We start from the raw sequence: 23,315 nt of genomic DNA on the forward strand, positions 1-23,315 counted from the left end.
AACACACTGCACTCTTTCTTGTGATATCTTGATTCACAGCACTCGCACAGGTTCAAGAGCAATGTTCAACAAGTTCCAACATGCCGTGGATGTCGCTCTCATTCCCTAGTTTGAGCTGTACAGAGAGAAACAGTAAGCTTCTCCTTCCATTCAGGACCTCCTACCTGAAGTCACCCTGCCTCTTGAAGAAAGACGACCTTCTTTCTATTGCAACTAAAGCACAGTTTTTCCTGTAGCACGGCAGGCTTTTGAAGCGGCACGGGTCCAGAGTCCTAGCCAGGGATTTCCTTGGTGAGGCCGTTCACTAGTTGCAGAACACCGTGCCTCGAGAAGTTGATTCAGGGAAGCAACAACTGTGTACTCTGTGTCTCATTTGACTTGTTAAAAACCACAGAGATGAATGCTGCCTGTGCCCATGGAAATGGGGTCATGAGGGTACTAGCCTTGCTTTCCGTTTGGAAACCTCCATTCTTGCTTCCGTGAAGCTCCCTGAAATTCTCTGCTGTTGACAGTCCTCTGGCCACTGTAGGCATGTGTCTGGGAAAAAAATGAGTTTTCTCTGGGTACACACGGAGCTTCATTGGCCGGGGTGGGGCTCTCCTTGCCATCCTCTAGAGCTAAAGGGAATCTCAACGTGAGTCCCTGCCTCGAGGTAAGGCCCTGAGTAGCCCTGCAGAAAGGGAGGCATGCAGCTCTTTCCATGAGCTCTTAGTGGAGGTCTGTTTTATTGAAAAGAATTACCCCTTTCAGGACTCCTACGCCCTTCGGGTGAGCATCATTTTGGTTCCAAGATCACTGACTCCCTCCACACCCCTGTGGGCCTGCTGAGCAGCATTGAGTCCCATACGTCCCACGGAGGCTCTCTGTGTCTGCAGAGTCTCGGGCAACACACTATACGTTACTTCAGGAGAGCTACATTTCCAGAGCACTCGAACAGCATCAAAACTACATTTCTAGGCAGTCCAACATGCCCTGGAAGTCTTCGACATTGCCCTCGTCAGAGCTGCCCAGAGAAAACACTCTGCTTAGAATTTATCGAGGACCTCGTACCTGAAGTCACTCTATTCAAGGAGAAATACAGCATCTTAACATGCTGTGTCGTTCACAGGGCAAGAAACGTGAGAACTTGCCTCGAGGTAAGGCCATGAAATGCTTTGCAGAAGCGGAGGCGTGTAGCAGTTTCCATGTGGCCGTAGACGCATATCTTCAGCATTTTAAAGCCAGTACGCTTTTCAGGACAGCCAGGTGCCTCGCCTGGAAACCCTATTCCCTGCAAGAACACTGAGTACCCTCAGGCTCCCCTGGCCCTTCTAAGCAATATCCAGGCCAGAAGCTTTCAGACTCACAGTGTGTATGTCGAGTGTAGGGTAACACAGTGCACTCTTATTGGGACATCTTGATATAGCCAGCAATCGCCCAGGTTCACGAGCACCTTTAAGCAAGTTCCAATAGGCCGTGGAATTCGTTCTCATTCCCTAGTTTGAGCTGTACAGAGAGAAACAGTAAGCTTCTCCTTCCATTCAGGACCTCCTACCTGAAGTCACCCTGCCTCCTGAAGAAAGACGACCTCGTTTCTATTGAAACTAAAGCACAGTTTTTCCTGTAGCACGGCAGGCTTTTGAAGAGGCACGGGCCCAGAGGCCTAGCTAGGGCTTTCCTTGGTGAGGCCGTTCACCAGATGCAGAACACCCTGCCTCGAGAAGTTGATTCAGGGAAGCAACAACTGTGTACTCTGTGTCTGATTTGACTTGTTAAAAACCACAGAGATGTATGCTGCCTGTGCCCATGGAAATGGGGGCATGATGGGACTAGCCTTGCTTTTCGTTTGGAAACCTCCATTCTAGCTTCGGTGAAGCTCCCTGAAATTCTCTGCTGTTGACAGGCCTCTGGCCACTGTAGGCATGTGTTTGGGAAGAAAATGAGTTTTCTCTGGCTACACACGGAACTTCATTGGCCGGGGTGGGGCGCACCTTGCCATGCTCTAGAGCTAAAGGGAATCTAAACGTGAGCCCTTGGCTCGAGGTAAGGCCCTGAGTAGCCCTGCAGAACGGGAGGCATGCAGCTCTTTCCATTAGCTCTTAGTCGCTCTTCTGGTTTACTTTAAATGAAGTACCTTTTTTCAGGACTCCTAGGCCCCTCGGTTGAGCATCATTTTTGTTCCAAGGTCTCTGAGTATCTCCACACCCCTGTAGGCCTGCTGAGCAACAACGAGGCACATTGGTCCTCGGAGGTCCTCTGTGTCTGCTGAGTCATGGGCAACACACTGCACTCTTTCTTTGATATCTTGATTCACAGCACTCGCACAGGATCAAGAGCAATGTTCAACAAGTTCCAACATGCCGTGGAAGTCGCTCTCATTCCCTAGTTTGAGCTGTACAGAGAGAAACAGTAAGCTTCTCTTTCCATTCAGGACCTCCTACCTGAAGTCACCCTGCCTCCTGAAGAAAGACGACCTCGTTTCTATTGAAACTAAAGCATAGTTTTTCCTGTAGCACGGCAGGCTTTTGAAGAGGCACGGGCCCAGAGGCCTAGCTAGGGCTTTCCTTGGTGAGGCCGTTCACTAGATGCAGAACACCCTGCCTCGAGAAGTTGATTCAGGGAAGCAACAACTGGGTACTCTGTGTGTCATTTGACTTGTTAAAAACCACAGAGATGTATGCTGCCTGTGCCCATGGAAATGGGGTCATGATGGTACTAGCCTTGCTTTACGTTTGGAAACCTCCATTCTTGCGTCCGTGAAGCTCCCTGAAATTCTCTGCTGTTGACAGTCCTCTGGCCACTGTAGGCATGTGTCTGGGAAAAAAAGGAGTTTTCTCTGGGTACACACGGAGCTTCATTGGCCGGGGTGGGGCTCTCCTTGCCATCCTCTAGAGCTAAAGGGAATCTCAACGTGAGTCCCTGCCTCGAGGTAACGCCCTGAGTAACCCTGCAGAAAGGGAGGCATGCAGCTCTTTCCATGAGCTCTTAGTGGAAGTCTGTTTTATTTAAAAGAATTACCCCTTTCAGGACTCCTACGCCCTTCGGGTGAGCATCATTTTGGTTCCAAGATCACTGACTCCCTCCACACCCCTGTGGGCCTGCTGAGCAGCATTGAGTCCCATACGTCCCACGGAGGCTCTCTGTGTCTGCAGAGTCTCGGGCAACACACTATACGTTACTTCAGGAGAGCTACATTTCCAGAGCACTCGAACAGCATCAAAACTACATTTCTAGGCAGTCCAACATGCCCTGGAAGTCTTCGACATTGCCCTCGTCAGAGCTGCCCAGAGAAAACACTCTGCTTAGAATTTATCGAGGACCTCGTACCTGAAGTCACTCTATTGAAGGAGAAATACAGCATCTTAACATGCTGTTTCGTTCACACGGCAAGAAACGTGAGAACTTGCCTCGAGGTAAGGCCATGAAATGCTATGCAGAAGCGGAGGCGTGTAGCAGTTTCCATGTGGCCGTAGACGCATATCTTCAGCATTTTAAAGCCAGTACGCTTTTCAGGACACCCAGGTGCCTCGCCTGGAAACCCTATTCCCTGCAAGAACACTGAGTACCCTCAGGCTCCCCTGGCCCTTCTAAGCAATATCCAGGCCAGGAGCTTTCAGACTCACAGTGTGTATGTCGAGTGTACGGTAACACAGTGCACTCTTATTGGGACATCTTGATATAGCCAGCAATCGCCCAGGTTCACGAGCACCTTTAAGCAAGTTCCAATAATCCGTGGAATTCGAACTCATTCCCTAGTTTGAGCTGTACAGAGAGAAACAGTAAGCTTCTCCTTCCATTCAGGACCTCCTACCTGAAGTCACCCTGCCTCCTGAAGAAAGACGACCTCGTTTCTATTGAAACTAAAGCACAGTTTTTCCTGTAGCACGGCAGGCTTTTGAAGAGGCACGGGCCCAGAGGCCTAGCTAGGGCTTTCCTTGGTGAGGCCGTTCACCAGATGCAGAACACCCTGCCTCGAGAAGTTGATTCAGGGAAGCAACAACTGTGTACTCTGTGTCTCATTTGACTTGTTAAAAACCACAGAGATGTATGCTGCCTGTGCCCATTGAAATGGGGGCATGATGGGACTAGTCTTGCTTTTCGTTTGGAAACCTCCATTCTAGCTTCCGTGAAGCTCCCTGAAATTCTCTGCTGTTGACAGGCCTCTGGCCACTGTAGGCATGTATCTGGGAAGAAATTGAGTTTTCTCTGGCTACACATGGAACTTCATTGGCCGGGGTGGGGCGCACCTTGCCATGCTCTAGAGCTAAAGGGAATCTAAACGTGAGCCCTTGGCTCGAGGTAAGGCCCTGAGTAGCCCTGCAGAACGGGAGGCATGCAGCTCTTTCCATTAGCTCTTAGTCGCTCTTCTGGTTTACTTTAAATGAAGTACCTGTTTTCAGGACTCCTAGGCCCCTCGGTTGAGCATCATTTTTCTTCCAAGGTCTCTGAGTATCTCCACACCCCTGTAGGCCTGCTGAGCAACAACGAGGCACATTGGTCCTCGGAGGTCCTCTGTGTCTGCTGAGTCATGGGCAACACACTGCACTCTTTCTTGTGATATCTTGATTCACAGCACTCGCACAGGTTCAAGAGCAATGTTCAACAAGTTCCAACATGCCGTGGAAGTCGCTCTCATTCCCTAGTTTGAGCTGTACAGAGAGAAACAGTAAGCTTCTCCTTCCATTCAGGACCTCCTACCTGAAGTCACCCTGCCTCTTGAAGAAAGACGACCTTCTTTCTATTGCAACTAAAGCACAGTTTTTCCTGTAGCACGGCAGGCTTTTGAAGCGGCACGGGTCCAGAGTCCTAGCCAGGGATTGCCTTGGTGAGGCCGTTCACTAGTTGCAGAACACCGTGCCTCGAGAAGTTGATTCAGGGAAGCAACAACTGTGTACTCTGTGTCTCATTTGACTTGTTAAAAACCACAGAGATGAATGCTGCCTGTGCCCATGGAAATGGGGTCATGAGGGTACTAGCCTTGCTTTCCGTTTGGAAACCTCCATTCTTGCTTCCGTGAAGCTCCCTGAAATTCTCTGCTGTTGACAGTCCTCTGGCCACTGTAGGCATGTGTCTGGGAAAAAAATGAGTTTTCTCTGGGTACACACGGAGCTTCATTGGCCGGGGTGGGGCTCTCCTTGCCATCCTCTAGAGCTAAAGGGAATCTCAACGTGAGTCCCTGCCTCGAGGTAAGGCCCTGAGTAGCCCTGCAGAAAGGGAGGCATGCAGCTCTTTCCATGAGCTCTTAGTGGAGGTCTGTTTTATTGAAAAGAATTACCCCTTTCAGGACTCCTACGCCCTTCGGTTGAGCATCATTTTGGTTCCAAGATCACTGACTCCCTCCACACCCCTGTGGGCCTGCTGAGCAGCATTGAGTCCCATACGTCCCACGGAGGCTCTCTGTGTCTGCAGAGTCTCGGGCAACACACTATACGTTACTTCAGGAGAGCTACATTTCCAGAGCACTCGAACAGCATCAAAACTACATTTCTAGGCAGTCCAACATGCCCTGGAAGTCTTCGACATTGCCCTCGTCAGAGCTGCCCAGAGAAAACACTCTGCTTAGAATTTATCGAGGACCTCGTACCTGAAGTCACTCTATTCAAGGAGAAATACAGCATCTTAACATGCTGTGTCGTTCACAGGGCAAGAAACGTGAGAACTTGCCTCGAGGTAAGGCCATGAAATGCTTTGCAGAAGCGGAGGCGTGTAGCAGTTTCCATGTGGCCGTAGACGCATATCTTCAGCATTTTAAAGCCAGTACGCTTTTCAGGACACCCAGGTGCCTCCCCTGGAAACCCTATTCCCTGCAAGAACACTGAGTACCCTCAGGCTCCCCTGGCCCTTCTAAGCAAAATCCAGGCCAAGAGCTTTCAGACTCAGAGTGTGTATGTCGAGTGTAGGGTAACACAGTGCACTCTTATTGGGACATCTTGATATAGCCAGCAATCGCCCAGGTTCACGAGCACCTTTAAGCAAGTTCCAATAGGCCGTGGAATTCGTTCTCATTCCCTAGTTTGAGCTGTACAGAGAGAAACAGTAAGCTTCTCCTTCCATTCAGGACCTCCTACCTGAAGTCACCCTGCCTCCTGAAGAAAGACGACCTCGTTTCTATTGAAACTAAAGCACAGTTTTTCCTGTAGCACGGCAGGCTTTTGAAGAGGCACGGGCCCAGAGGCCTAGCTAGGGCTTTCCTTGGTGTGGCCGTTCACTAGATGCAGAACACACTGCCTCGAGAAGTTGATTCAGGGAAGCAACAACTGTGTACTCTGTGTCTCATTTGACTTGTTAAAAACCACAGAGATGTATGCTGCCTGTGCCCATGGAAATGGGGGCATGATGGGACTAGCCTTGCTTTTCGTTTGGAAACCTCCATTCTAGCTTCCGTGAAGCTCCCTGAAATTCTCTGCTGTTGACAGGCCTCTGGCCACTGTAGGCATGTGTCTGGGAAGAAAATGAGTTTTCTCTGGCTACACACGGAACTTCATTGGCCGGGGTGGGGCGCACCTTGCCATGCTCTAGAGCTAAAGGGAATCTAAACGTGAGCCCTTGGCTCGAGGTAAGGCCCTGAGTAGCCCTGCAGAACGGGAGGCATGCAGCTCTTTCCATTAGCTCTTAGTCGCTCTTCTGGTTTACTTTAAATGAAGTACCTTTTTTCAGGACTCCTAGGCCCCTCGGTTGAGCATCATTTTTGTTCCAAGGGCTCTGAGTATCTCCACACCCCTGTAGGCCTGCTGAGCAACAACGAGGCACATTGGTCCTCGGAGGTCCTCTGTGTCTGCTGAGTCATGGGCAACACACTGCACTCTTTCTTGTGATATCTTGATTCACAGCACTCGCACAGGTTCAAGAGCAATGTTCAACAAGTTCCAACATGCTGTGGAAGTCGCTCTCATTCCCTAGTTTGAGCTGTACAGAGAGAAACAGTAAGCTTCTCCTTCCATTCAGGACCTCCTACCTGAAGTCACCCTGCCTCTTGAAGAAAGACGACCTTCTTTCTATTGCAACTAAAGCACAGTTTTTCCTGTAGCACGGCAGGCTTTTGAAGCGGCACGGGTCCAGAGTCCTAGCCAGGGATTTCCTTGGTGAGGCCGTTCACTAGTTGCAGAACACCGTGCCTCGAGAAGTTGATTCAGGGAAGCAACAACTGTGTACTCTGTGTCTCATTTGACTTGTTAAAAACCACAGAGATGAATGCTGCCTGTGCCCATGGAAATGGGGTCATGAGGGTACTAGCCTTGCTTTCCGTTTGGAAACCTCCATTCTTGCTTCCGTGAAGCTCCCTGAAATTCTCTGCTGTTGACAGTCCTCTGGCCACTGTAGGCATGTGTCTGGGAAAAAAATGAGTTTTCTCTGGGTACACACGGAGCTTCATTGGCCGGGGTGGGGCTCTCCTTGCCATCCTCTAGAGCTAAAGGGAATCTCAACGTGAGTCCCTGCCTCGAGGTAAGGCCCTGAGTAGCCCTGCAGAAAGGGAGGCATGCAGCTCTTTCCATGAGCTCTTAGTGGAGGTCTGTTTTATTTAAAAGAATTACCCCTTTCAGGACTCCTACGCCCTTCGGGTGAGCATCATTTTGGTTCCAAGATCACTGACTCCCTCCACACCCCTGTGGGCCTGCTGAGCAGCATTGAGTCCCATACGTCCCACGGAGGCTCTCTGTGTCTGCAGAGTCTCGGGCAACACACTATACGTTACTTCAGGAGAGCTACATTTCCAGAGCACTCGAACAGCATCAAAACTACATTTCTAGGCAGTCCAACATGCCCTGGAAGTCTTCGACATTGCCCTCGTCAGAGCTGCCCAGAGAAAACACTCTGCTTAGAATTTATCGAGGACCTCGTACCTGAAGTCACTCTATTCAAGGAGAAATACAGCATCTTAACATGCTGTGTCGTTCACAGGGCAAGAAACGTGAGAACTTGCCTCGAGGTAAGGCCATGAAATGCTTTGCAGAAGCGGAGGCGTGTAGCAGTTTCCATGTGGCCGTAGACGCATATCTTCAGCATTTTAAAGCCAGTAGGCTTTTCAGGACACCCAGGTGCCTCGCCTGGAAACCCTATTCCCTGCAAGAACACTGAGTACCCTCAGGCTCCCCTGGCCCTTCTAAGCAAAATCCAGGCCAAGAGCTTTCAGACTCAGAGTGTGTATGTCGAGTGTAGGGTAACACAGTGCACTCTTATTGGGACATCTTGATATAGCCAGCAATCGCCCAGGTTCACGAGCACCTTTAAGCAAGTTCCAATAGGCCGTGGAATTCGTTCTCATTCCCTAGTTTGAGCTGTACAGAGAGAAACAGTAAGCTTCTCCTTCCATTCAGGACCTCCTACCTGAAGTCACCCTGCCTCCTGAAGAAAGACGACCTCGTTTCTATTGAAACTAAAGCACAGTTTTTCCTGTAGCACGGCAGGCTTTTGAAGAGGCACGGGCCCAGAGGCCTAGCTAGGGCTTTCCTTGGTGTGGCCGTTCACTAGATGCAGAACACACTGCCTCGAGAAGTTGATTCAGGGAAGCAACAACTGTGTACTCTGTGTCTCATTTGACTTGTTAAAAACCACAGAGATGTATGCTGCCTGTGCCCATGGAAATGGGGGCATGATGGGACTAGCCTTGCTTTTCGTTTGGAAACCTCCATTCTAGCTTCGGTGAAGCTCCCTGAAATTCTCTGCTGTTGACAGGCCTCTGGCCACTGTAGGCATGTGTCTGGGAAGAAAATGAGTTTTCTCTGGCTACACACGGAACTTCATTGGCCGGGGTGGGGCGCACCTTGCCATGCTCTAGAGCTAAAGGGAATCTAAACGTGAGCCCTTGGCTCGAGGTAAGGCCCTGAGTAGCCCTGCAGAACGGGAGGCATGCAGCTCTTTCCATTAGCTCTTAGTCGCTCTTCTGGTTTACTTTAAATGAAGTACCTTTTTTCAGGACTCCTAGGCCCCTCGGTTGAGCATCATTTTTGTTCCAAGGTCTCTGAGTATCTCCACACCCCTGTAGGCCTGCTGAGCAACAACGAGGCACATTGGTCCTCGGAGGTCCTCTGTGTCTGCTGAGTCATGGGCAACACACTGCACTCTTTCTTTGATATCTTGATTCACAGCACTCGCACAGGATCAAGAGCAATGTTCAACAAGTTCCAACATGCCGTGGAAGTCGCTCTCATTCCCTAGTTTGAGCTGTACAGAGAGAAACAGTAAGCTTCTCTTTCCATTCAGGACCTCCTACCTGAAGTCACCCTGCCTCCTGAAGAAAGACGACCTCGTTTCTATTGAAACTAAAGCATAGTTTTTCCTGTAGCACGGCAGGCTTTTGAAGAGGCACGGGCCCAGAGGCCTAGCTAGGGCTTTCCTTGGTGAGGCCGTTCACTAGATGCAGAACACCCTGCCTCGAGAAGTTGATTCAGGGAAGCAACAACTGGGTACTCTGTGTGTCATTTGACTTGTTAAAAACCACAGAGATGTATGCTGCCTGTGCCCATGGAAATGGGGTCATGATGGTACTAGCCTTGCTTTCCGTTTGGAAACCTCCATTCTTGCGTCCGTGAAGCTCCCTGAAATTCTCTGCTGTTGACAGTCCTCTGGCCACTGTAGGCATGTGTCTGGGAAAAAAAGGAGTTTTCTCTGGGTACACACGGAGCTTCATTGGCCGGGGTGGGGCTCTCCTTGCCATCCTCTAGAGCTAAAGGGAATCTCAACGTGAGTCCCTGCCTCGAGGTAACGCCCTGAGTAACCCTGCAGAAAGGGAGGCATGCAGCTCTTTCCATGAGCTCTTAGTGGAAGTCTGTTTTATTTAAAAGAATTACCCCTTTCAGGACTCCTACGCCCTTCGGGTGAGCATCATTTTGGTTCCAAGATCACTGACTCCCTCCACACCCCTGTGGGCCTGCTGAGCAGCATTGAGTCCCATACGTCCCACGGAGGCTCTCTGTGTCTGCAGAGTCTCGGGCAACACACTATACGTTACTTCAGGAGAGCTACATTTCCAGAGCACTCGAACAGCATCAAAACTACATTTCTAGGCAGTCCAACATGCCCTGGAAGTCTTCGACATTGCCCTCGTCAGAGCTGCCCAGAGAAAACACTCTGCTTAGAATTTATCGAGGACCTCGTACCTGAAGTCACTCTATTGAAGGAGAAATACAGCATCTTAACATGCTGTTTCGTTCACACGGCAAGAAACGTGAGAACTTGCCTCGAGGTAAGGCCATGAAATGCTATGCAGAAGCGGAGGCGTGTAGCAGTTTCCATGTGGCCGTAGACGCATATCTTCAGCATTTTAAAGCCAGTACGCTTTTCAGGACACCCAGGTGCCTCGCCTGGAAACCCTATTCCCTGCAAGAACACTGAGTACCCTCAGGCTCCCCTGGCCCTTCTAAGCAATATCCAGGCCAGGAGCTTTCAGACTCACAGTGTGTATGTCGAGTGTAGGGTAACACAGTGCACTCTTATTGGGACATCTTGATATAGCCAGCAATCGCCCAGGTTCACGAGCACCTTTAAGCAAGTTCCAATAGTCCGTGGAATTCGAACTCATTCCCTAGTTTGAGCTGTACAGAGAGAAACAGTAAGCTTCTCCTTCCATTCAGGACCTCCTACCTGAAGTCACCCTGCCTCCTGAAGAAAGACGACCTCGTTTCTATTGAAACTAAAGCACAGTTTTTCCTGTAGCACGGCAGGCTTTTGAAGAGGCACGGGCCCAGAGGCCTAGCTAGGGCTTTCCTTGGTGAGGCCGTTCACCAGATGCAGAACACCCTGCCTCGAGAAGTTGATTCAGGGAAGCAACAACTGTGTACTCTGTGTCTCATTTGACTTGTTAAAAACCACAGAGATGTATGCTGCCTGTGCCCATTGAAATGGGGGCATGATGGGACTAGTCTTGCTTTTCGTTTGGAAACCTCCATTCTAGCTTCCGTGAAGCTCCCTGAAATTCTCTGCTGTTGACAGGCCTCTGGCCACTGTAGGCATGTATCTGGGAAGAAATTGAGTTTTCTCTGGCTACACATGGAACTTCATTGGCCGGGGTGGGGCGCACCTTGCCATGCTCTAGAGCTAAAGGGAATCTAAACGTGAGCCCTTGGCTCGAGGTAAGGCCCTGAGTAGCCCTGCAGAACGGGAGGCATGCAGCTCTTTCCATTAGCTCTTAGTCGCTCTTCTGGTTTACTTTAAATGAAGTACCTGTTTTCAGGACTCCTAGGCCCCTCGGTTGAGCATCATTTTTCTTCCAAGGTCTCTGAGTATCTCCACACCCCTGTAGGCCTGCTGAGCAACAACGAGGCACATTGGTCCTCGGAGGTCCTCTGTGTCTGCTGAGTCATGGGCAACACACTGCACTCTTTCTTGTGATATCTTGATTCACAGCACTCGCACAGGTTCAAGAGCAATGTTCAACAAGTTCCAACATGCCGTGGAAGTCGCTCTCATTCCCTAGTTTGAGCTGTACAGAGAGAAACAGTAAGCTTCTCCTTCCATTCAGGACCTCCTACCTGAAGTCACCCTGCCTCTTGAAGAAAGACGACCTTCTTTCTATTGCAACTAAAGCACAGTTTTTCCTGTAGCACGGCAGGCTTTTGAAGAGGCACGGGCCCAGAGGCCTAGCTAGGGCTTTCCTTGGTGAGGCCGTTCACTAGATGCAGAACACCCTGCCTCGAGAAGTTGATTCAGGGAAGCAACAACTGGGTACTCTGTGTCTCATTTGACTTGTTAAAAACCACAGAGATGTATGCTGCCTGTGCCCATGGAAATGGGGTCATGATGGTACTAGCCTTGCTTTCCGTTTGGAAACCTCCATTCTTGCGTCCGTGAAGCTCCCTGAAATTCTCTGCTGTTGACAGTCCTCTGGCCACTGTAGGCATGTGTCTGGGAAAAAAAGGAGTTTTCTCTGGGTACACACGGAGCTTCATTGGCCGGGGTGGGGCTCTCCTTGCCATCCTCTAGAGCTAAAGGGAATCTCAACGTGAGTCCCTGCCTCGAGGTAACGCCCTGAGTAGCCCTGCAGAAAGGGAGGCATGCAGCTCTTTCCATGAGCTCTTAGTGGAAGTCTGTTTTATTTAAAAGAATTACCCCTTTCAGGACTCCTACGCCCTTCGGGTGAGCATCATTTTGGTTCCAAGATCACTGACTCCCTCCACACCCCTGTGGGCCTGCTGAGCAGCATTGAGTCCCATACGTCCCACGGAGGCTCTCTGTGTCTGCAGAGTCTCGGGCAACACACTATACGTTACTGCAGGAGAGCTACATTTCCAGAGCACTCGAACAGCATCAAAACTACATTTCTAGGCAGTCCAACATGCCCTGGAAGTCTTCGACATTGCCCTCGTCAGAGCTGCCCAGAGAAAACACTCTGCTTAGAATTTATCGAGGACCTCGTACCTGAAGTCACTCTATTCAAGGAGAAATACAGCATCTTAACATGCTGTGTCGTTCACAGGGCAAGAAACGTGAGAACTTGCCTCGAGGTAAGGCCATGAAATGCTTTGCAGAAGCGGAGGCGTGTAGCAGTTTCCATGTGGCCGTAGACGCATATCTTCAGCATTTTAAAGCCAGTACGCTTTTCAGGACAGCCAGGTGCCTCGCCTGGAAACCCTATTCCCTGCAAGAACACTGAGTACCCTCAGGCTCCCCTGGCCCTTCTAAGCAAAATCCAGGCCAAGAGCTTTCAGACTCAGAGTGTGTATGTCGAGTGTAGGGTAACACAGTGCACTCTTATTGGGACATCTTGATATAGCCAGCAATCGCCCAGGTTCACGAGCACCTTTAAGCAAGTTCCAATAGGCCGTGGAATTCGTTCTCATTCCCTAGTTTGAGCTGTACAGAGAGAAACAGTAAGCTTCTCCTTCCATTCAGGACCTCCTACCTGAAGTCACCCTGCCTCCTGAAGAAAGACGACCTCGTTTCTATTGAAACTAAAGCACAGTTTTTCCTGTAGCACGGCAGGCTTTTGAAGAGGCACGGGCCCAGAGGCCTAGCTAGGGCTTTCCTTGGTGTGGCCGTTCACTAGATGCAGAACACCCTGCCTCGAGAAGTTGATTCAGGGAAGCAACAACTGTGTACTCTGTGTCTCATTTGACTTGTTAAAAACCACAGAGATGTATGCTGCCTGTGCCCATGGAAATGGGGGCATGATGGGACTAGCCTTGCTTTTCGTTTGGAAACCTCCATTCTAGCTTCCGTGAAGCTCCCTGAAATTCTCTGCTGTTGACAGGCCTCTGGCCACTGTAGGCATGTGTTTGGGAAGAAAATGAGTTTTCTCTGGCTACACACGGAACTTCATTGGCCGAGGTGGGGCGCACCTTGCCATGCTCTAGAGCTAAAGGGAATCTAAACGTGAGCCCTTGGCTCGAGGTAAGGCCCTGAGTAGCCCTGCAGAACGGGAGGCATGCAGCTCTTTCCATTAGCTCTTAGTCGCTCTTCTGGTTTACTTTAAATGAAGTACCTTTTTTCAGGACTCCTAGGCCCCTCGGTTGAGCATCATTTTTGTTCCAAGGTCTCTGAGTATCTCCACACCCCTGTAGGCCTGCTGAGCAACAACGAGGCACATTGGTCCTCGGAGGTCCTCTGTGTCTGCTGAGTCATGGGCAACACACTGCACTCTTTCTTTGATATCTTGATTCACAGCACTCGCACAGGTTCAAGAGCAATGTTCAACAAGTTCCAACATGCCGTGGAAGTCGCTCTCATTCCCTAGTTTGAGCTGTACAGAGAGAAACAGTAAGCTTCTCTTTCCATTCAGGACCTCCTACCTGAAGTCACCCTGCCTCCTGAAGAAAGACGACCTCGTTTCTATTGAAACTAAAGCATAGTTTTTCCTGTAGCACGGCAGGCTTTTGAAGAGGCACGGGCCCAGAGGCCTAGCTAGGGCTTTCCTTGGTGAGGCCGTTCACTAGATGCAGAACACCCTGCCTCGAGAAGTTGATTCAGGGAAGCAACAACTGGGTACTCTGTGTCTCATTTGACTTGTTAAAAACCACAGAGATGTATGCTGCCTATGCCCATGGAAATGGGGTCATGATGGTACTAGCCTTGCTTTCCGTTTGGAAACCTCCATTCTTGCTTCCGTGAAGCTCCCTGAAATTCTCTGCTGTTGACAGTCCTCTGGCCACTGTAGGCATGTGTCTGGGAAAAAAATGAGTTTTCTCTGGGTACACACGGAGCTTCACTGGCCGGGGTGGGGCTCTCCTTGCCATCCTCTAGAGCTAAAGGGAATCTCAACGTGAGTCCCTGCCTCGAGGTAACGCCCTGAGTAGCCCTGCAGAAAGGGAGGCATGCAGCTCTTTCCATGAGCTCTTAGTGGAAGTCTGTTTTATTTAAAAGAATTACCCCTTTCAGGACTCCTACGCCCTTCGGGTGAGCATCATTTTGGTTCCAAGATCACTGACTCCCTCCACACCCCTGTGGGCCTGCTGAGCAGCATTGAGTCCCATACGTCCCACGGAGGCTCTCTGTGTCTGCAGAGTCTCGGGCAACACACTATACGTTACTGCAGGAGAGCTACATTTCCAGAGCACTCGAACAGCATCAAAACTACATTTCTAGGCAGTCCAACATGCCCTGGAAGTCTTCGACATTGCCCTCGTCAGAGCTGCCCAGAGAAAACACTCTGCTTAGAATTTATCGAGGACCTCGTACCTGAAGTCACTCTATTCAAGGAGAAATACAGCATCTTAACATGCTGTGTCGTTCACAGGGCAAGAAACGTGAGAACTTGCCTCGAGGTAAGGCCATGAAATGCTTTGCAGAAGCGGAGGCGTGTAGCAGTTTCCATGTGGCCGTAGACGCATATCTTCAGCATTTTAAAGCCAGTACGCTTTTCAGGACACCCAGGTGCCTCGCCTGGAAACCCTATTCCCTGCAAGAACACTGAGTACCCTCAGGCTCCCCTGGCCCTTCTAAGCAAAATCCAGGCCAAGAGTTTTCAGACTCAGAGTGTGTATGTCGAGTGTAGGGTAACACAGTGCACTCTTATTGGGACATCTTGATATAGCCAGCAATCGCCCAGGTTCACGAGCACCTTTAAGCAAGTTCCAATAGGCCGTGGAATTCGTTCTCATTCCCTAGTTTGAGCTGTACAGAGAGAAACAGTAAGCTTCTCCTTCCATTCAGGACCTCCTACCTGAAGTCACCCTGCCTCCTGAAGAAAGACGACCTCGTTTCTATTGAAACTAAAGCACAGTTTTTCCTGTAGCACGGCAGGCTTTTGAAGAGGCACGGGCCCAGAGGCCTAGCTAGGGCTTTCCTTGGTGTGGCCGTTCACTAGATGCAGAACACCCTGCCTCGAGAAGTTGATTCAGGGAAGCAACAACTGTGTACTCTGTGTCTGATTTGACTTGTTAAAAACCACAGAGATGTATGCTGCCTGTGCCCATGGAAATGGGGGCATGATGGGACTAGCCTTGCTTTTCGTTTGGAAACCTCCATTCTAGCTTCGGTGAAGCTCCCTGAAATTCTCTGCTGTTGACAGGCCTCTGGCCACTGTAGGCATGTGTCTGGGAAGAAAATGAGTTTTCTCTGGCTACACACGGAACTTCATTGGCCGGGGTGGGGCGCACCTTGCCATGCTCTAGAGCTAAAGGGAATCTAAACGTGAGCCCTTGGCTCGAGGTAAGGCCCTGAGTAGCCCTGCAGAACGGGAGGCATGCAGCTCTTTCCATTAGCTCTTAGTCGCTCTTCTGGTTTACTTTAAATGAAGTACCTTTTTTCAGGACTCCTAGGCCCCTCGGTTGAGCATCATTTTTGTTCCAAGGTCTCTGAGTATCTCCACACCCCTGTAGGCCTGCTGAGCAACAACGAGGCACATTGGTCCTCGGAGGTCCTCTGTGTCTGCTGAGTCATGGGCAACACACTGCACTCTTTCTTGTGATATCTTGATTCACAGCACTCGCACAGGTTCAAGAGCAATGTTCAACAAGTTCCAACATGCCGTGGAAGTCGCTCTCATTCCCTAGTTTGAGCTGTACAGAGAGAAACAGTAAGCTTCTCCTTCCATTCAGGACCTCCTACCTGAAGTCACCCTGCCTCTTGAAGAAAGACGACCTTCTTTCTATTGCAACTAAAGCACAGTTTTTCTTGTAGCACGGCAGGCTTTTGAAGCGGCACGGGTCCAGAGTCCTAGCCAGGGATTTCCTTGGTGAGGCCGTTCACTAGTTGCAGAACACCGTGCCTCGAGAAGTTGATTCAGGGAAGCAACAACTGTGTACTCTGTGTCTCATTTGACTTGTTAAAAACCACAGAGATGAATGCTGCCTGTGCCCATGGAAATGGGGTCATGAGGGTACTAGCCTTGCTTTCCGTTTGGAAACCTCCATTCTTGCTTCCGTGAAGCTCCCTGAAATTCTCTGCTGTTGACAGTCCTCTGGCCACTGTAGGCATGTGTCTGGGAAAAAAATGAGTTTTCTCTGGGTACACACGGAGCTTCATTGGCCGGGGTGGGGCTCTCCTTGCCATCCTCTAGAGCTAAAGGGAATCTCAACGTGAGTCCCTGCCTCGAGGTAAGGCCCTGAGTAGCCCTGCAGAAAGGGAGGCATGCAGCTCTTTCCATTAGCTCTTAGTGGAGGTCTGTTTTATTGAAAAGAATTACCCCTTTCAGGACTCCTACGCCCTTCGGGTGAGCATCATTTTGGTTCCAAGATCACTGACTCCCTCCACACCCCTGTGGGCCTGCTGAGCAGCATTGAGTCCCATACGTCCCACGGAGGCTCTCTGTGTCTGCAGAGTCTCGGGCAACACACTATACGTTACTGCAGGAGAGCTACATTTCCAGAGCACTCGAACAGCATCAAAACTACATTTCTAGGCAGTCCAACATGCCCTGGAAGTCTTCGACATTGCCCTCGTCAGAGCTGCCCAGAGAAAACACTCTGCTTAGAATTTATCGAGGACCTCGTACCTGAAGTCACTCTATTCAAGGAGAAATACAGCATCTTAACATGCTGTGTCGTTCACAGGGCAAGAAACGTGAGAACTTGCCTCGAGGTAAGGCCATGAAATGCTTTGCAGAAGCGGAGGCGTGTAGCAGTTTCCATGTGGCCGTAGACGCATATCTTCAGCATTTTAAAGCCAGTACGCTTTTCAGGACACCCAGGTGCCTCGCCTGGAAACCCTATTCCCTGCAAGAACACTGAGTACCCTCAGGCTCCCCTGGCCCTTCTAAGCAAAATCCAGGCCAAGAGTTTTCAGACTCAGAGTGTGTATGTCGAGTGTAGGGTAACACAGTGCACTCTTATTGGGACATCTTGATATAGCCAGCAATCGCCCAGGTTCACGAGCACCTTTAAGCAAGTTCCAATAGGCCGTGGAATTCGTTCTCATTCCCTAGTTTGAGCTGTACAGAGAGAAACAGTAAGCTTCTCCTTCCATTCAGGACCTCCTACCTGAAGTCACCCTGCCTCCTGAAGAAAGACGACCTCGTTTCTATTGAAACTAAAGCACAGTTTTTCCTGTAGCACGGCAGGCTTTTGAAGAGGCACGGGCCCAGAGGCCTAGCTAGGGCTTTCCTTGGTGTGGCCGTTCACTAGATGCAGAACACCCTGCCTCGAGAAGTTGATTCAGGGAAGCAACAACTGTGTACTCTGTGTCTGATTTGACTTGTTAAAAACCACAGAGATGTATGCTGCCTGTGCCCATGGAAATGGGGGCATGATGGGACTAGCCTTGCTTTTCGTTTGGAAACCTCCATTCTAGCTTTGGTGAAGCTCCCTGAAATTCTCTGCTGTTGACAGGCCTCTGGCCACTGTAGGCATGTGTCTGGGAAGAAAATGAGTTTTCTCTGGCTACACACGGAACTTCATTGGCCGGGGTGGGGCGCACCTTGCCATGCTCTAGAGCTAAAGGGAATCTAAACGTGAGCCCTTGGCTCGAGGTAAGGCCCTGAGTAGCCCTGCAGAACGGGAGGCATGCAGCTCTTTCCATTAGCTCTTAGTCGCTCTTCTGGTTTACTTTAAATGAAGTACCTTTTTTCAGGACTCCTAGGCCCCTCGGTTGAGCATCATTTTTGTTCCAAGGTCTCTGAGTATCTCCACACCCCTGTAGGCCTGCTGAGCAACAATGAGGCACATTGGTCCTCGGAGGTCCTCTGTGTCTGCTGAGTCATGGGCAACACACTGCACTCTTTCTTGTGATATCTTGATTCACAGCACTCGCACAGGTTCAAGAGCAATGTTCAACAAGTTCCAACATGCCGTGGAAGTCGCTCTCATTCCCTAGTTTGAGCTGTACAGAGAGAAACAGTAAGCTTCTCTTTCCATTCAGGACCTCCTACCTGAAGTCACCCTGCCTCCTGAAGAAAGACGACCTCGTTTCTATTGAAACTAAAGCATAGTTTTTCCTGTAGCACGGCAGGCTTTTGAAGAGGCACGGGCCCAGAGGCCTAGCTAGGGCTTTCCTTGGTGAGGCCGTTCACTAGATGCAGAACACCCTGCCTCGAGAAGTTGATTCAGGGAAGCAACAACTGGGTACTCTGTGTCTCATTTGACTTGTTAAAAACCACAGAGATGTATGCTGCCTGTGCCCATGGAAATGGGGTCATGATGGTACTAGCCTTGCTTTCCGTTTGGAAACCTCCATTCTTGCGTCCGTGAAGCTCCCTGAAATTCTCTGCTGTTGACAGTCCTCTGGCCACTGTAGGCATGTGTCTGGGAAAAAAATGAGTTTTCTCTGGGTACACACGGAGCTTCATTGGCCGGGGTGGGGCTCTCCTTGCCATCCTCTAGAGCTAAAGGGAATCTCAACGTGAGTCCCTGCCTCGAGGTAAGGCCCTGAGTAGCCCTGCAGAAAGGGAGGCATGCAGCTCTTTCCATGAGCTCTTAGTGGAGGTCCGTTTTATTTAAAAGAATTACCCCTTTCAGGACTCCTACGCCCTTCGGGTGAGCATCATTTTGGTTCCAAGATCACTGACTCCCTCCACACCCCTGTGGGCCTGCTGAGCAGCATTGAGTCCCATACGTCCCACGGAGGCTCTCTGTGTCTGCAGAGTCTCGGGCAACACACTATACGTTACTGCAGGAGAGCTACATTTCCAGAGCACTCGAACAGCATCAAAACTACATTTCTAGGCAGTCCAACATGCCCTGGAAGTCTTCGACATTGCCCTCGTCAGAGCTGCCCAGAGAAAACACTCTGCTTAGAATTTATCGAGGACCTCGTACCTGAAGTCACTCTATTCAAGGAGAAATACAGCATCTTAACATGCTGTGTCGTTCACAGGGCAAGAAACGTGAGAACTTGCCTCGAGGTAAGGCCATGAAATGCTTTGCAGAAGCGGAGGCGTGTAGCAGTTTCCATGTGGCCGTAGACGCATATCTTCAGCATTTTAAAGCCAGTACGCTTTTCAGGACACCCAGGTGCCTCGCCTGGAAACCCTATTCCCTGCAAGAACACTGAGTACCCTCAGGCTCCCCTGGCCCTTCTAAGCAAAATCCAGGCCAAGAGTTTTCAGACTCAGAGTGTGTATGTCGAGTGTAGGGTAACACAGTGCACTCTTATTGGGACATCTTGATATAGCCAGCAATCGCCCAGGTTCACGAGCACCTTTAAGCAAGTTCCAATAGGCCGTGGAATTCGTTCTCATTCCCTAGTTTGAGCTGTACAGAGAGAAACAGTAAGCTTCTCCTTCCATTCAGGACCTCCTACCTGAAGTCACCCTGCCTCCTGAAGAAAGACGACCTCGTTTCTATTGAAACTAAAGCACAGTTTTTCCTGTAGCACGGCAGGCTTTTGAAGAGGCACGGGCCCAGAGGCCTAGCTAGGGCTTTCCTTGGTGTGGCCGTTCACTAGATGCAGAACACCCTGCCTCGAGAAGTTGATTCAGGGAAGCAACAACTGTGTACTCTGTGTCTGATTTGACTTGTTAAAAACCACAGAGATGTATGCTGCCTGTGCCCATGGAAATGGGGGCATGATGGGACTAGCCTTGCTTTTCGTTTGGAAACCTCCATTCTAGCTTTGGTGAAGCTCCCTGAAATTCTCTGCTGTTGACAGGCCTCTGGCCACTGTAGGCATGTGTCTGGGAAGAAAATGAGTTTTCTCTGGCTACACACGGAACTTCATTGGCCGGGGTGGGGCGCACCTTGCCATGCTCTAGAGCTAAAGGGAATCTAAACGTGAGCCCTTGGCTCGAGGTAAGGCCCTGAGTAGCCCTGCAGAACGGGAGGCATGCAGCTCTTTCCATTAGCTCTTAGTCGCTCTTCTGGTTTACTTTAAATGAAGTACCTTTTTTCAGGACTCCTAGGCCCCTCGGTTGAGCATCATTTTTGTTCCAAGGTCTCTGAGTATCTCCACACCCCTGTAGGCCTGCTGAGCAACAATGAGGCACATTGGTCCTCGGAGGTCCTCTGTGTCTGCTGAGTCATGGGCAACACACTGCACTCTTTCTTGTGATATCTTGATTCACAGCACTCGCACAGGTTCAAGAGCAATGTTCAACAAGTTCCAACATGCCGTGGAAGTCGCTCTCATTCCCTAGTTTGAGCTGTACAGAGAGAAACAGTAAGCTTCTCCTTCCATTCAGGACCTCCTACCTGAAGTCACCCTGCCTCTTGAAGAAAGACGACCTTCTTTCTATTGCAACTAAAGCACAGTTTTTCCTGTAGCACGGCAGGCTTTTGAAGCGGCACGGGTCCAGAGTCCTAGCCAGGGATTTCCTTGGTGAGGCCGTTCACTAGTTGCAGAACACCGTGCCTCGAGAAGTTGATTCAGGGAAGCAACAACTGTGTACTCTGTGTCTCATTTGACTTGTTAAAAACCACAGAGATGAATGCTGCCTGTGCCCATGGAAATGGGGTCATGAGGGTACTAGCCTTGCTTTCCGTTTGGAAACCTCCATTCTTGCTTCCGTGAAGCTCCCTGAAATTCTCTGCTGTTGACAGTCCTCTGGCCACTGTAGGCATGTGTCTGGGAAAAAAATGAGTTTTCTCTGGGTACACACGGAGCTTCATTGGCCGGGGTGGGGCTCTCCTTGCCATCCTCTAGAGCTAAAGGGAATCTCAACGTGAGTCCCTGCCTCGAGGTAAGGCCCTGAGTAGCCCTGCAGAAAGGGAGGCATGCAGCTCTTTCCATGAGCTCTTAGTGGAGGTCTGTTTTATTGAAAAGAATTACCCCTTTCAGGACTCCTACGCCCTTCGGGTGAGCATCATTTTGGTTCCAAGATCACTGACTCCCTCCACACCCCTGTGGGCCTGCTGAGCAGCATTGAGTCCCATACGTCCCACGGAGGCTCTCTGTGTCTGCAGAGTCTCGGGCAACACACTATACGTTACTTCAGGAGAGCTACATTTCCAGAGCACTCGAACAGCATCAAAACTACATTTCTAGGCAGTCCAACATGCCCTGGAAGTCTTCGACATTGCCCTCGTCAGAGCTGCCCAGAGAAAACACTCTGCTTAGAATTTATCGAGGACCTCGTACCTGAAGTCACTCTATTCAAGGAGAAATACAGCATCTTAACATGCTGTGTCGTTCACAGGGCAAGAAACGTGAGAACTTACCTCGAGGTAAGGCCATGAAATGCTTTGCAGAAGCGGAGGCGTGTAGCAGTTTCCATGTGGCCGTAGACGCATATCTTCAGCATTTTAAAGCCAGTACGCTTTTCAGGACAGCCAGGTGCCTCGCCTGGAAACCCTATTCCCTGCAAGAACACTGAGTACCCTCAGGCTCCCCTGGCCCTTCTAAGCAATATCCAGGCCAGAAGCTTTCAGACTCACAGTGTGTATGTCGAGTGTAGGGTAACAAAGTGCACTCTTATTGGGACATCTTGATATAGCCAGCAATCGCCCAGGTTCACGAGCACCTTTAAGCAAGTTCCAATAGGCCGTGGAATTCGTTCTCATTCCCTAGTTTGAGCTGTACAGAGAGAAACAGTAAGCTTCTCCTTCCATTCAGGACCTCCTACCTGAAGTCACCCTGCCTCCTGAAGAAAGACGACCTCGTTTCTATTGAAACTAAAGCACAGTTTTTCCTGTAGCACGGCAGGCTTTTGAAGAGGCACGGGCCCAGAGGCCTAGCTAGGGCTTTCCTTGGTGTGGCCGTTCACCAGATGCAGAACACCCTGCCTCGAGAAGTTGATTCAGGGAAGCAACAACTGTGTACTCTGTGTCTGATTTGACTTGTTAAAAACCACAGAGATGTATGCTGCCTGTGCCCATGGAAATGGGGGCATGATGGGACTAGCCTTGCTTTTCGTTTGGAAACCTCCATTCTAGCTTCCGTGAAGCTCCCTGAAATTCTCTGCTGTTGACAGGCCTCTGGCCACTGTAGGCATGTGTTTGGGAAGAAAATGAGTTTTCTCTGGCTACACACGGAACTTCATTGGCCGGGGTGGGGCGCACCTTGCCATGCTCTAGAGCTAAAGGGAATCTAAACGTGAGCCCTTGGCTCGAGGTAAGGCCCTGAGTAGCCCTGCAGAACGGGAGGCATGCAGCTCTTTCCATTAGCTCTTAGTCGCTCTTCTGGTTTACTTTAAATGAAGTACCTTTTTTCAGGACTCCTAGGCCCCTCGGTTGAGCATCATTTTTGTTCCAAGGTCTCTGAGTATCTCCACACCCCTGTAGGCCTGCTGAGCAACAACGAGGCACATTGGTCCTCGGAGGTCCTCTGTGTCTGCTGAGTCATTGGCAACACACTGCACTCTTTCTTTGATATCTTGATTCACAGCACTCGCACAGGTTCAAGAGCAATGTTCAACAAGTTCCAACATGCCGTGGAAGTCGCTCTCATTCCCTAGTTTGAGCTGTACAGAGAGAAACAGTAAGCTTCTCTTTCCATTCAGGACCTCCTACCTGAAGTCACCCTGCCTCCTGAAGAAAGACGACCTCGTTTCTATTGAAACTAAAGCATAGTTTTTCCTGTAGCACGGCAGGCTTTTGAAGAGGCACGGGCCCAGAGGCCTAGCTAGGGCTTTCCTTGGTGAGGCCGTTCACTAGATGCAGAACACCCTGCCTCGAGAAGTTGATTCAGGGAAGCAACAACTGGGTACTCTGTGTCTCATTTGACTTGTTAAAAACCACAGAGATGTATGCTGCCTGTGCCCATGGAAATGGGGTCATGATGGTACTAGCCTTGCTTTCCGTTTGGAAACCTCCATTCTTGCGTCCGTGAAGCTCCCTGAAATTCTCTGCTGTTGACAGTCCTCTGGCCACTGTAGGCATGTGTCTGGGAAAAAAATGAGTTTTCTCTGGGTACACACGGAGCTTCATTGGCCGGGGTGGGGCTCTCCTTGCCATCCTCTAGAGCTAAAGGGAATCTCAACGTGAGTCCCTGCCTCGAGGTAACGCCCTGAGTAGCCCTGCAGAAAGGGAGGCATGCAGCTCTTTCCATGAGCTCTTAGTGGAAGTCTGTTTTATTTAAAAGAATTACCCCTTTCA

This window comes from Balaenoptera physalus (assembly GCF_965194825.1).
Source record: "Balaenoptera physalus genome assembly, chromosome: 9".
Classification (NCBI taxonomy): domain Eukaryota; kingdom Metazoa; phylum Chordata; class Mammalia; order Artiodactyla; family Balaenopteridae; genus Balaenoptera; species Balaenoptera physalus.